Below are 12,979 nucleotides of genomic sequence, written 5' to 3'. Positions count from 1 at the left end.
ATTGGGAACTCAATCAAATTTATAAGAATCCAAGTCATTCCCCAATTGAGAAATAAATGGCCAAAGGATATGAACAGACAGTTTTCTGATGAAGAAATCAAAGCTATCTATTCCCGTATGAAAAAATGCTCTAAATTACTATTGATTAGAGAAATGCAAATTAAAACAACTCTGAGGTACCACCTGACACCTATCAGATTGGCTAATATGACAAAAAAAGGAAAATAATGAATGTTGGAGAAGCTGTGGGAAAATTGGAACACTAATGCATTGTTGGTGGAGCTGTGAACTGATCCAACCATTCTGGAGAGCAATTTGGAATTATGCCCAAAGGGCTATAAAGCTGTGTATACCCTTTAACCCAGCAATACTACTATTAGGTCTTTTTCCCAAAGAGATCATAAAAACGGGAAAAGGACCCACATGTACAAAAATATTTATAGCTGCTCTTTTTGTGGTGGCAAGGAATTGGAAATTGAGGGGTTGCCCATCAATTGGGGAATGGCTGAACAAGTTGTGGTATATGAATGTAATGGAATACTATTATACTGTAAGAAATGATGAGCAAGCAGATTTCAGAGAAACCTGAAAGGACTTACTTGAACTGATGCTGAGTGAGATGAGCAGAACCAGGAGAAAATTGTACACAGTATCAACAACATTGTGTGTTGATCAACTGTGATAGACTTGATTCTTCTCAGCAATACAACAGTACAAGATAGTTCCAAAGGACTCAAGATGGAAAATGCTCTCCAAATCCAGAAAAAAAAGAACTGTGGAATATGGTTATACATTGAACCCTACTGTTTCTTTTGTTTTTGGTGCTGTTTTTCTTTTTTGAGGTTTTTCCTTTTTGCTCTCTGATTCTTCTTTCACAGCATGACTAATGCAGAAATATGTTTAATGTGATTATACATATATAACCTATATCAGATTACTTGCTGTCTTGGGGAGGGAGGAGAGAGGGAAGGGAGGGAGAAAAATTCGAAACTAGAAATCTTATAAAAACAAATGTTGTGGGGGGCAGCTAGGTGGCACAGTGGATAAAGCACTGGCCTTGAATTCAGGAGGACCTGAGTTCAAATCCAGCCTCAGACACTTGACACTCAACTACCTGTGTGACCCTGGGCAAGTCACTTTACCCTCATTGCCCTGCAAAAAAAAAAAGTTGGAAAATATCTCTATATGTAACTGGAAAATAATAAAATACTTTTATTAAAAAAAAAAGAATCCCACATCCCTTCAGGGGTTCCCCTAGAACAATGGTATCAAGCTCAAATAGAAATGGGGTCACTAATTCATGCATAAGGATACCTGCATCCATATATTGACTTCATTTTGAAATGTAATCATTTATATTTTATTATTTTTTATGTATTTTGTTAAGTATTTCTTTTCTTTTTTGCGGGGCATTGGAGGTTAGATGACTTGCCCAGGGTCACACAGCTAGTAAGTGTCAAGTGTCTGAGGCCAGATTTGAACCCAGGTTCTCCTGAATCCAGGGCCGGTGCTTTATCCACTGTGCCACCTAGCTGCCCCTTGTTAAGTATTTCTAATCTGATTTCAGCAGCATTAGGGAATGTTTTGGGCCACATGAAGTTCTGGCCTAGTTTTTGACACCTCTGTCCTAGAACATTTGAGGAAGAAATATGTAATAGGGACCCAATCTGTTAGTGGGACTAGTAGTTGGAATAAGCACTTCTCCACTTTTTTTATGTTTCTGTTGCTATATAAGTAGTGGATCTGGGCTTCAAATCCATGGTGTGATTTTTTTTTATTACACCATGCTGTTTGGGGAGTCCTAGTTATTGAGCTATTTTAAGTATCAAGTGTCATAGTAGATCAAGGAAACGTAAAAAGATTTTTTTTGTTCACCTTTGTATAGTGTGCCCAGAGTCATTATTTCTGTGATAAGCTAATTAATGCCCAAAACAGATTGTGAGAAAAGATTGTTATCTCTGTGGCCAGAAAGGGGGTTTATTTTAACAGACAAAAAAGACAAAGACCTAAATTCCTGCCTGTCAATTCAGTTCAATCCAATCTAACAAATGTTTGTTTTAAACATCCACTAAGTACCAGCATTGTGCTGGAGGCTGGAATGTAAAGGCAAGAACAAAAAACAAACAAACAAAAAAAACACAGCCTGGTAGAACTTATCTTCTACTGTGTCTGGGGAGGGCAAGAGAAAAGAGAAGAGATATACATACATGCCAGTGATCTACAAAGGATATGCTGAATGTATTGCTAAGTGTGCTGTGGAATTCCTCTTCACACCCTGAGACTTCTACCCTCTCCCAGCTTCAGTTTGCTTCCTGCTTTTCCTGCCTTGAGTCAGGAAGACAGTAGCAGCTATGTCCGCCCTAGTGCAAAGCTGCCTCCTAAGCTGAGAGTCAGAGGGAAATAAAGTGGGAGAGGAAAGGAAAAGGCAAAGAAATCCCAATCCCCAGATAAAAGCTGGTGTAGGCCTGACTGCCCAGGAACCCTTATTTGTTGCCAATTTAAACATTCTGAATGTTGTGATTTTTCAGAGCAAAGAATACTGTGCTGTGGAGGGGAAGAAAAAAGTTAAGTAAATACAAAGATTATCCAAAGTAAAGAAAAAGAGCACTAATGGAGGGGAACCAGGAAAGCCTTCCTATAGGTATTAATTCCTACATTGTGCTTTGGACAAAGCTGGTTTCTAAGAAGTAGATGTGAGCAGGGACCAGGGACTGCATTCTCAACATGAAGGCTAGTTTGTGCAAAAGGGTAAAAGTGGGAAGTGGCATGCTATGTTTGGGGAACAAGTGTGTGAAGGACAGCAATATAAAATATTACCAGAAAGGTAGAGGGGGCCCCTACAGTGGAGGATGTGAAATATCAGCCTAAGGAGTTTACATTTTATCGTACAACAGGGGTTCTTAATTTGGGGTCCATGAACATTTTTTTTAAATTATATTTCAAAATAATTAGTCTCCTTTTCACTCCTATAGATTTCATGTATTTAAAAATATTATTCCAGGGGCAGCTAGGTGGCGCAGTGGATAGAGCACCGGCCCTGGAGTCAGGAGTACCTGAGTTCAAATCTGGCCTCATACACTTAACACTTACTAGCTGTGTGACCCTGGGCAAGTCACTTAACCCCAATTGCCTCACTAAAAAAAAAAAATTATTCTGAGGGGCAGCTAGATGGCGCAATGGATAGAGCACTGGGCCTGGATTCAGGAGGACCTGAGCTCAAATCCGACCTCAGACACTTAACAATTACTAGCTGTGTGACCCTAGGCAAGTCACTTAACCCCAATTGCCTCACACACACACACACAAAAAAAAAAAGAAAAGAAAAATATTATTCCAATAAGGGGTTCATAGGCTTTATAAGACCACCAAAGGAATCCCATGACACAAAAGAGGTTAAGATTTTGAGTAGAGGAGTAATACAGTCAGTTGTGTGTAGCACCTGGAGCACCTGACCTGGTAGTTCTGGTAGAACTCCTCAGGTTCAAGGTGCATGTACTGTGGCTCTTTATCCACTCAAAATAATAGCTCATGAACCTCTGCCTATATTTTCATTTCTACAAGTTAGTGAGTGGCAGGGTCCATTTTTTTTTTAATTTTTTTTTTGTGGGGCAATTGAGGTTAAGTGACTTGCCCAGGGTCACACAGCTAGTAAGTGTTAAATGTCTGAGGTCGGATTTGAACTCAGGTCCTCCTGAATCCAGGCCCAGTACTCTATCCACTGTGCCACCTAGCTGCCACGCCACCAGGGTCCATTTTTAAAGAATGGGGGAGACCCTGGCATGTTTGTGATCAGTGAGGAAAGCACTAATGGATAAGGAGAGTGGGGAAAGAAAGAAGAAATACTTAAGGAGAAAAGCTCCTAGAAGAGATGGGAAAGGATATGGTCAAGAACACAAGTAGAGGTTGGCTTTATCAAGGAGAAGGGCCACCATTTCATCAGAGATTGATCAAAGGAAGAGAGGAGGGAATGATGGAGAGTTTTGAGGTGTACAGTAGGGAAGTGAATGAATGGAGTTTGTGAGCAATAGCATCTCTTTTCTCAGTAGAAGATGAGGTGAGGTTCTGTGCTGAGATGAAGGGGAAAGAAGGTTGTATAAATTTGAGAAGAGAGAAGGTTTGGAACAGCTACTGAGTAAAATGCATTAGTCACTCAGGAAAGAGTAAAAAGACTGCCATGCCCCATGAGGCCCTAGCAGAGATTAGATAACATAAATTTGTAGTGAACCTAATTGGTACAGCTACATAATTTTCTTCAGCTGCATTCAGGGGCAGGTGCTCCTGGTCTCCTAATCTGTGTTTGTTGCAGTTTCCTCTCAGGCAAAGTTTCTTAGGCTACCTATTGGTGACCCAAAGGATACACGGGAGGGAAAGCAGGGACAACTGTAGATGCAGTCTGGAGCTCATTGGGCCAAAGGTGAGGTAGAATCTCACTGTTACTGTTAATAATTTGTCCCCTACAGTCTTCTAAAAGATTTAGTTCTTATTTGGGTCCCCCATCACTAGAGTGACTTCCAAATCAGTGTTTAGGAGGACCTTACAGCAGAGTAATGCACAAAAATGGCCTCATGTCTCAGTGAAACTGGATCAAGGGAAGCCTTCCTTCCCTTAGTGGGCTTCTAGGGGACTCAATTATTAAACTGACATATCAATGAGTGCAGAAGAAACCCCATGGTGGGACCCTTCTTTCCTTTACATCTTTCTGTACATCTCTAGAAGAACCTTCATGGGTTGTTTATGATTTGCTCTTAGGGTCACATTGGGGGATGTAATTTCTTTCATCTGTGTTTGTGCTGAATAACAAAGTAAGGTAGGTAGTATATTAGATAGAATTTTGACTTTGGAGTAAAAAAGACCTGAGCTGAAATCCTGATTCAGACACTATTAGCACTCTTCTTCACCTTCAACCTGTCTGTTGGTTCCTTCTTATTGCTTTCAATAATGCCTGGGTCTCCTCCAACCTTATGTAACCCATGTAAGCTCTAGGGTTCCTTATCCCACTGAGGAGTTGGTCCCTCAGAGCCAGGCTATATTTCCTCCTATGGGATCTAGGGATACTACTAAGAGGTAATGGGATGTTCTTCTCTAATCCTGCTGGCTTGAGCCCCCATTTTTCTGTGTTCTTCCCCATATCAATTGTTATTATTGATTAGTGCCCTACTATCAACCAATTAATATCACTTAGCTCTTACAAACAGATATTTACTGAGAAGACAGAGCAAAGACAGAGTAGAAACTTTCCTTCCTAGTATCCAGGGGTGGTGGTGGTGTTCAGTTATGTCCAACTCTTCATGACCCCATGGACTATACTGTCCATGTTGTTTTCTTGGTAAAGATACTAGAGTGTTTTACCTTTTCCTTCTTTCCTGGAATATTCATGTCAGAGCTGGAAGGCCTCCCAGCACTGAGCACTACCTCTTCTCTCGGTGCCTCTACCCTCCTTCCCCCACTGCCAGCTGGCTTCTTGGTGTCCCCTTTTGCTGATCTAGGCTGGATGAAGATACTTACTGCAATGTCACTCTTTACTTCTCAATGGTCATTCGGTCTGACATTCTTTTGTTTTATCTTTTCTAGAGTACATGTATATCAGAAAGGGGAGAAAGGGAGGAGAAAGTAATAAGCATTTATATAGTGCCTACTATGTGCCAGGCACTGGGCTAAACACTTTACAAATATTATTTAATCCTCACAACAACCCTGGGAGGTCAGTACTGTTATTATCCCCATTTTGCAGTTGAATTGTTCATCCTTTGTTTTTGAAGAGGACCAGTGACATCACAGGTAGTGTCTTGACTTGCATATGAATTAGATTTAAATGAGTCAGAGTTGTGCAAAATCATCATTCTCTCTTCCAGAGTCATTCAAGTCCAGTGGGCAGGACAGAAGTCAAGATGACTAGTGATGGCCCAGGTTGGCATCTTTGATACCTGACAAAGCTCTATGCACTCCACAGCACTTGCTTTAGCCACATTCATGGCTGTTGAAACAAATTGTTCTTATCTACCCCTCCACCAGAGGAAGTCTTCACATGCTTGGCTTAGACATGCTCCTAACTCACTGACAGGTTTCAGGTCTGTTGGTTACCCTCAGCCTGGTTTAGCCTATCTACTGAGGTGTGGCTACTGCACATAATACACCGTCTTGGAACCACAACTGAGAAATGTGAGGGTTACACCAAAAGTGGATGAGCAGCCCTGAAAAGGGCTCAGCAAGCCCTGACACCAGTGCTAGTCTTCCCTGAACACCTCATACACCCCACAGTTGAGAAAACTGAAGCAAACATAGGTTAAGTGACTTTGCCCAGGATCACACAGCTGCTAAGTGGCTGAGGCTGGATTTGAACTCATCTTCCTGACTCCAGGCCCAGTCCTCTGTATACCATGGCACCACCTAGCTGCACAGAAGCAAGGTCTAGTTCTTTTTTTCTTTCTTTTTCTTTTTATCTTTTTTTTGCAAGGTCTAGTTCTTAATGCCCTCTTAAATGCCATGGGAATAGTTCCACCAAAACTTAATAAAGCACAATACTCTTGACAATTGCTCTTCTTTTGTGAGGCCCCATAGTTTTGGAGATTACAATCACCCCAAATGGAAATGACATGGGGAAAAATAGGGTAGGGGGTTCGGGATAGGGGTTAGGGGTCCTTAGGAATTCCTCTCTAAAGAATTACACCCTCTTGCACACAAATCCAATAGAATAAGATAATAGTTTATTTAGGGGGGCTGGGGAAGGGAAACCAAGAGGTAAATCCTTGGACTTCTTCTCATGGGGAGAAAGGCATGGCACAGAGCGTGGCTCTGAGATACCAATCTCCTCCTGCAGGAGACAGGCAGATACTTTTATAGAGGACTGATGGGGGTCCGATGAAGCGATCGTCTGACTGTGGAAAGTTGAGGGAGGAACATCCCCCACTGGTGGTGGCTGGGGGAGTTGGGTGAGGGGTGGCTGCAAATCTCTCAAGTCATCTCTCTCTCCTCTTGGCACAAAGGCAACAGCCACACCTAAACTTATCTCCCCAGGGGTGAGGGAGACTGGAATGGAGGGTGGGGGTCCCAGAGCTAGTTCCTCTGTTATCCGGTTCCACTTATCTCTTTAGGTGTGTCTGTCCTTTGGATTAGTTTCTCAAGGAGAAGGTTCTTGGATGTGCCCCCAGAGAACTTCTGGGGTGCTCTGGGCCCATAACAGAAAGTTATACAAACTTACCAAGCAAAGGAGGACATGCCAAAGAAGGTCTAATTTCTAAGATATATAGGAAACTGAGTCAAATCTATAGGAATAAGAGCCATTCCTTAATTGATAAATAGTCAAATACCTATGAATAGGTAATTTTAAGGGAAAGGCATCTGAGCTATCAATAGCCATGTGAAGAAATGCTCTAAATATCTAATAATTAGAGATTAAAATTAAAACAACTTTTAGATAACCATCTTCTACCCACCAGATTGGCAAAGTTAACAAAAATCGAAAATGACAGATGCTAGAGGGGCTGTGGGAAAACAACTTAATGTTGGTGGACCTGTGAACTGGCCCAGCAGTTCTAGAAAGCAGTTTGGAATTATGCCCCAAAAGCTATTAAACTGTGCATGCCCTTTGACCCAGTGATACTACAGCTATGTCTATACCCCAAAGAGATCAGAGGAGGAAGAAAAAGACTCATATGTGCAAAAATATGTCAGCTTTTTTCATGATGGCAAAGAATTGAAAACTGATGCCTATCAATTGAGGGAAAGCTGAACAAGTTATGGTATATGAATGCAATGGAATACTATTATGTTGTAAGAAATGATGAAGGAGATGGTTTCAGAGAAAGATGTGAAGACGTATATGAGCAAAGTAAAGTGAGTAGAACTAGAATAGTTCATACAATAACAATATTGTAAAGACAAACAACTCGGGAAGATTCAGGAACTGATCAACATAATGAGCAACCAGAATTCCAAAGAACTCATTGTAAAATATGATATCCACCTCCAGATGGAGAGATGATGAACTCAGAGTGAAGACTGAGGCTTATTTGGGGGGCAAGGGAAAGGGAACAGCTGTGGGGATTTGTTTTGCTTCACTATACATATTTATAATGGGTTTTGTTTTTCTTGCTTTCTCAATGGATAGGGGAGAGAAAGTGGAGAGGAGGGAAATTTGAAACAAAATAAAATTGAATTTTTTTTTTAAAGTTCACCGTAGACTACCACATGCTTGGTACTTTTTTTTTCAATCTTAATAGTATTTTATTTTTTTCCAGTTAAATGTAAAGATAGTTTTCAGCATTCATTTTTATAAGATTTTGAGTTCCAAATTTTTCTTCCTCCCTCTTCCCTCTCTCTCCACAAGACAGTAACCAATCTGATATAGATTATATATTGTATATACAATCATGTTAAACATATATCCACATTAGTCATGTTGTAAAACAAGAATCAGAACAAAAGGGAAAAACCTCAAGAAAGAAAAAAATGCAAAAAAAGTGAAACTAGTATGGTTCAATATGCATTCAGATTCCACAGTTCTTTTTCTGATTGTATAGAGCATTTTCCGTCATGAATCCTTTGGAATTGTCTTGGATCATTGTATTGTTGAGAAGAGCTAAGTCTATCACACTTGATAATCACACAATATTGCGGTTACATACAATGTTCTCTTGGTTCTGCTCACTTCACTTAGCATTAGTCCATTAGTCATTCCATGTTTTTCTGCAATCTGCCTGTTCATCATTTCTTACAGCACAATAGTATTACATTACATTCATATACCACAACTTGTTCAGCCATTCCCCAATTGATGGGAATCCCCTCAACTTCCAATTCTTTGCCACCACAAAAAGAGCTGCTATAAATACTTTTGTACATGTGGGTCCTTTTCCCTTTTTTATGATCTCTCTGGGATACAGACTTAGTAGTGGTATTGCTGAGTCAAAGGGTATGCACAATTTTGCCTAATGCTTATAAGGGCCTGCTTCAATCAAAAAAACAACTGGGGGAATAAACAAAATCATAAAACAATGAACAAAAGGGAATGAAATAAAGGGAAAAACAACCTTCCTTTTTCAGAGGAAAAGGCTAATCCCAAATGAGCTTCCAGAAGATATGGAACTGTCCTTATAAGGATTAGAGACTTAGGAGTTCATTGGAAGTCATGCCCATATGTCCAGTTAAGAAACTAAATTGTTTTGGGTGAAAATAACTGAATAGTACATGTAACTGGAAAAAAATAAAATACTTTTATCGGAAAAAAAAGAAAATAACTGTATAGGACATCTCAGTACATTGGGAAATCCATACATATCTTCACCATATTCCCCACCAATGCAAAGGGCATTGGTATCTTCAGAGGTCCCTATAACATATACATCACCCCATTCTTCTTCACTGGCTCTCTGAAAATCCATAAGACATTCCAAATGGAAGTCTGAACTTATAAACAGGTTTAATCAAAAAGAAATTGAACATAGATAAACCACAATCTTGGAGTTCCCAAAAAGGAATTAAGCACTTGAGGTTCATTGGAATCATTCCCTCAGGTTCACAATAAGCTTCACAAGATGTAAAGACTTCCACTCCGGGGGTGCTTCAATCCCACAAAGGGTTCAAATGGAGTAGTCACTTCCTGGATGAACTACCAACACCAGAATTCCTGGAACCTTTAATTTTATCATAGCATACCAGTGCCATAGCTACCATCTGACCCATTCCTCCACATGAGTGGGAGCATATTTATCCCATTGAATTACAGGAGCTAGAAAGACAAGATGTCACACTTCTAGAAACCACAGATGTATGGCTTTCTACCTTGGGACTGGAAGGCCAGAAACCTTTTTTCTTTTTCCTTTTTTTTTGCAGGGCAATTGGGTTTAAGTGACTTGCCCAGGGTCACGCAGCTAGTAAATGTTAAGTGTCTGAGGCCAGATTTGAACTCAGGTCTTCCTGAATCCAGGGCCAGTGCTCTATCCACTGTGCCACCTAGCTGCCCCCTTTTTTCTACATCATATTTCTGGTTAATTTTCATTTCATAAACCTCATTTGCAGTACCAATTTGTGGGGGGTGGTCACTAGAGGTGCTCATAGCAGTGCTACTACAGCTATTTTCACCGCAGTTTGGCTCATTGCCCTATTCTAAGTATCAAAGAGAGAGAGGTGTCCAATGATCAATTAATTTATGTTGTATATTATTTGACCACCAGATGGCACTCTACACATGAATAACCTTTCCTCACTGCTTTCTCTCAAACCCGGACCCCCTCAGGTTCAAAAGGTCTGAAGATATGGTATAGAATATATATTTTTTAATATGAAAAACCAAATCCATTTCATTGCTGCTCTTTCAGCCCCCATTCAATGGTTGAACTTCTCCCTCCTCATACACAACCCCCTATCCAGAGGATTTGACATTCACAATAAAGGATTTTATATATTAATTAATGATAATTCACTCTTACTGGATGTGTAATTAATCAAAACACCCACAAAAGCACAAGAAAACTATAGGAAGCCTTCAAATATCAAGCTACAATATCTATTGGACCCTGGATGGATGCAATATCTACTGGCCCCTTTCCCCAACCCCTCTTCCCAATAGGTAAAAGATATTGAGGGGATAGAAAAGAAAAGGATTCACCAAGTGTTTAGAAATCATGGCAATTTCCTTAGAATGTACTGAGGGAACAGGGAAAAGGGAAGCCCAGTAATAGACTCTACCAAAACTATTTTTCTGTGCAGGATCTTCATCTTGTCCATTCAAGTCCCAAATCTATTCCCACTTCTGCCTCTTCTCACCTGCCCCACATTCACAGCTTCCTCGGAAGGTATCTTCCTGTGGCTGGCACTTCAGAAGCAATCTTGAGTCTCACTCCACCCTTCTTGGTTGCTAGGGTACCAGTGTCTAGCATTCTACCCCCACTCCATCTGCTTGGAAAGGAAATTCAAAATGAAATGTGACTAACTATCTCTCTCTTTCTCCAGCCAAAAGCTTATGAATAAGCTATGGGTCAAGACCAAATCATACATACCTGCCTAGAAGATCAAACCCTCTTGATTCTTGTAGGCACTTAGTGCCGTGTTGAATTCACTTAGGGGGAGAGGGAGACAGTTTTGTAAACCCTACTACAAAAGCAGAAGACCTGTTCAAAAAAATTTTTTTCTTAATGGACTTGGGGGTGAGGCAGCTAGGTGGCACAGTGAATAAAAGCACCAGCCCTGGATTCAGGAGGACCTGAGTTCAAATCCAACCTCAGACACTTGACACTTACTAGCTGTGTGACCCTGGGCATGTCACTTAACCCACATTGCCCCCCCCCCCCAAATAAATGGACTTGGGGGAAAAATGTGTACTTCATACTATTCACATGGAGTGGAAAGCTGTCATTACAAGGATTTTGTTAATGAGGTATGTGCTCATAATTAAACCAATGGTTTCTTAGGTTATATTCAGCTGAGGTTGATGGACAGCTGTATCTGAACTCCAATCTGTCTCTCTGGAGGCACAGCCATCATTGGATCAGCTGGGATTCAGTACAACCAGAGTTGCCCTGTACCACCACGGGAAAAAAAAGGCACATTGAGACCATGTGGCCACCCAGCAGAGGCGCAGTGCAGCTAGACCACCCCTCCACTACCAAGGTGGGGCCTACCATAACTGTGACAACTTGTGGAGGCTCAGGCCTCTAACCAGCAAGATGCTGCCACAACTACACCTAGGTTCTTTCCCCATGGTCAGTAAACTCACTCCCACCTCTTATTCTCCCACTTTCAGTGTTATTGAATCCTTAACTATGTGAGAGGAAAATACCCTACTTCCTAATCCCCACTTCCTGTTTCTTCCCACCTCCCCGCCCCCCACCCGCCCCCAACCATATCAATTCTGTCCTTTCAATGACATGCTTCAGCTCTGGCCTCCCCTTTTACTGTGACCTCTGGAATTCCTGTTTCATAATAAACAATCATTTCTTCTTTTAAAATTCCTGCCTTTCATGCTCCTTCCATCTTCTAGTTCTCTCAAAGACCTGGTTCCCTCTGATAATATCACACATAACCTGTAAAATAGTAAAACTTATACCATGAGCTGCTAGAGATCAAGCACTGACTTTTGCCTGTCTTTGTGTTCCCAGTCCTTGACACATTGCCTGGCTAATAGTAGGCACTTAATAAATGCTTTTGTTGTTGTTCAGTCATGTCTAATACTTTGTGACCCCATTTGGTGTTTTCTTGGCCAAGATACTGGAGTGGTTTGCTATTTCTCTCTCAGTTCATTTTACAGATGAAGAAACTGAGGCGTACAAGGTCAAGTGACTTGCCCCAGAGTCACACAGCTTTACTCACTAATAATACTTGTACTTGCTTTCTCACAAGATAATTGTATGAAATTAGATGGCATATATAAACATACCTTGCACCTACAAACCACTATGGAAAGGTGAGTTATTTAATGTGCACTGACAAGGAAAATCTTGCTATAAAAGATAACAATTCTGTAAAGGTATGATCTAATTTTAAAAATTGAAGATTATTTATGTGACCTATTGATAGCAATACAACTTGGTTGTACTCCTTTTGCAAAAAAAAAAAAAAGATAAAGTACAAGGATCACAAATTAAATGCTCTTCTCTTATGTGCATATGTATTATTTTTTGTTTTAGTTACTTATTTAGGTGTTGGATGTCCCCATTAGATTGGAATCAGTCAGTAGTCAACCAGTAAATATAATGAGCCAAGAAGTGTGCTAGGCTTTGGGGATACAAGTACAAAGAATGAAACAATCCCTGCTCCAATGAGCTTATAGTCAGATCGGGGAGACAACGTAAGTATGGAAAATAGAAAACATAAATATAAAATTAATTTATACACTGTATTTAAGGAGAAAGTAGTTCAGAAAGTAAGGTAGGACATTAACAGAAGGGGGATTAGGAAAGGCTTCATGCAGAAGATGGGGCCTGAGATGCATTTTAAAGGAAGAAAGGGGATCCTAAGAAGAACAGGTAAGGAGGGAATACAT

This window comes from Dromiciops gliroides, chromosome 4 (assembly GCF_019393635.1).
Source record: "Dromiciops gliroides isolate mDroGli1 chromosome 4, mDroGli1.pri, whole genome shotgun sequence".
NCBI lineage: Eukaryota > Metazoa > Chordata > Mammalia > Microbiotheria > Microbiotheriidae > Dromiciops > Dromiciops gliroides.
Note: the sequence above shows the minus strand (reverse complement) of the source record.